This window comes from Lucilia cuprina, chromosome X (assembly GCF_022045245.1).
Source record: "Lucilia cuprina isolate Lc7/37 chromosome X, ASM2204524v1, whole genome shotgun sequence".
Taxonomy (NCBI): domain Eukaryota; kingdom Metazoa; phylum Arthropoda; class Insecta; order Diptera; family Calliphoridae; genus Lucilia; species Lucilia cuprina.
Genome location: NC_060949.1, coordinates 14,060,285 through 14,062,808, shown reverse-complemented (window position 1 = coordinate 14,062,808; position 2,524 = coordinate 14,060,285).

The following is a 2,524-nucleotide window of genomic DNA, read 5'->3' as shown; positions in this document are numbered from 1 at the left end:
ACACCGATGTCCCGTAACGGGAAAGAGTTAAATAAGCCTGAAAAAATGGGAAAAGTAGTGTGGGGAAAATAAAAAGTTTCCGTAGGACAAAAAACGGATTTTTTGAAAAATATCACCTGGCATTACTGCCTTATATTAAAGTTATAAGGATAAACCGAAAAAAATACAATTTTTAAATTCGCTGCAGGACATCCAAGGTATCCCGTAATAACTGTCATCATGATTATAGCCTAATGATAGATAACTTTATGTTGGTTACCATGTTGTTGAATAATCTTTAAATATTGGTCTGGTTCTAAAACAGTAAGTAAAAAAGACCAAAAAATTTCAGAAATAACGTTTTTACAAAAACCAAAAACTAACCGGAAAAATGCGTAACAATTTGTATACCCTGCAACACTATAGTTTGTAACACCAAAAAATATTGGTTATAGACCCACCTTAAAGTATACCAATCTGCTCAGAATCACTTTCTGAGTCGATTTAACTATGTGCGTCTGTCCGTCCGTCTGTCTGTGTGTCCATGCACCTTAAAGTATACCAATCGCCTCAAAATCACATTCTGAGCCGATTTAGCTATGTCCGTCTGTTCGTCCGTCTGTATGTGTGTGTGTCCATGTAAACCTTGTGCACACGCTACAAGATAATTTGATTAAATTTGGCACATACTCTTTTCTTGGTTCAAGGATGAACGCTATTGAAAATGGTTGAAATCGGTCCATTATTTCTCCTAGCCCCCATACAACCGTACCCCCTGATTCGGCCTTTAGGCTCATAAATACGTTAAATGTTTTATAATGTCAACAAAAATCACCAAAAATTAGTTTTATAGAACAATAAATGACAATACTAATTTTTATTGTGATCGGGCCTCATTGGACCCTACAGACAGACTCCCCTTCAGAAAATGACTTGATGGTCAAAGTTAGCTTATAATTACTTATAAAACGATTAAAATCTACATAAATGACTTTGAAGTAGACGTAAATTCATCTACAAAAATTTATAAGAATAGCCCCATATTTACCCCTTCTCCCCTATGAGCCCTCTTGTAGAAAATCTCTTTTTTTGTCAACAATAAGTAAAAATATTCCACAATAAAACAAATTAAATGCTTTATTAAAAAAATCAAAATTTTAACATACTGACTGGTGGAGGGTATCATATGATCGTCAATGTCCGACTATAAATTCATACTTGTGTAGAATTTAAAAGTGTTATTAGTGCTTGTAAGTCAAATTTGATCTTCAAGTCATTTACTGAAGGGGATTTTGTATGGCGGCCAAAAGAAGCGTGTGTGCCAAATTTCATGCAATTTGTCGGACTTTCATATGGGGAGCTTGAAGCCCCACATGTATTAAACATACAAATTCTTATATCTAAGAAACTATTAGAGCTAGAATCTTAAAAACTGTCAGATAATTGAAATTTATCATCAAACTTGCAAATTTTTCTTGGCAACTTCCATATGTAACATATTGTTAATATGGAAAACTATTGTAGATAGAATTTTTGAAATCGTTAGGTGGGTTTTTTTATTCATACTAGAGGGTAAGACAACAAATATTGTGTATCCCAAGGCATTAGAATAATAATTATTTTTTTAGAATAAAAGTATATATTAAACTTTAACAAGTAAGAAATAAATAGATCATTAATGTATAATTTTATAATTTAAATGAAATATATTGTTATCAAATGAAATTATTATAAACAAATAAGAAAAATCCATAATTTAACAACTAAATAAATAACTTTTTTGACGGGCATGTCCGTCCGGCTATCTGTTGAAGTCACGATAGGGACAAAAATTACAACGAACAGTTAATAGTTGTATTTAAGCATTAAATGCTTTAGGTGTAGAAACCAGCACATGGGACCCTTTCTGGTATACCTTTGCTCTACGAAGCTCCCTCGGACACTTCTAAAAGAATTCGAAAATTCTCTTCAAGAATTTACAAAAGTTTCGAATTGGGAACAATTCAACACATTCTTGACCCATAATTCTAGAATCTGTAGATTCTAGAATCTGTAGCAGCCATCACACAATCAAGTATAAAGTCCGACCAGCATAGGAAAGATAATTCGAAATTTTCAAATAAATACGACCCAAAATTTTTAAACAAACAGGTCACAGAAAAATGAATCAAACTTTAAATGTCAACATTGTAAGGAATCTCACCATTTGTGGTCTTGCCCTAAGTTCTTAGAGAAAAATGTTAATGACAGAATTCGCATTGTAAGACTCACAAATTCATGTTACAACTGCCTCTCTATTGATCACAGTGTCAAGGACTGTTAAAGTAAATACAGTTGCAGATTATGTAAGCAAAGACACAACACATTGTTACATAAGGGATCAGAAACCCAGATCTCAGTTCAAAGTTGTGACGCGACCCATCCAAACACGAGCATTGCAGCACAAAACCCCAACATACAGTCCACGTCAGCATCAAACGTTTCAATCCCAAATATCACTTCCTTGACCCTACAAGAGAGCAAACATTTTAATCAATCTCCCAAC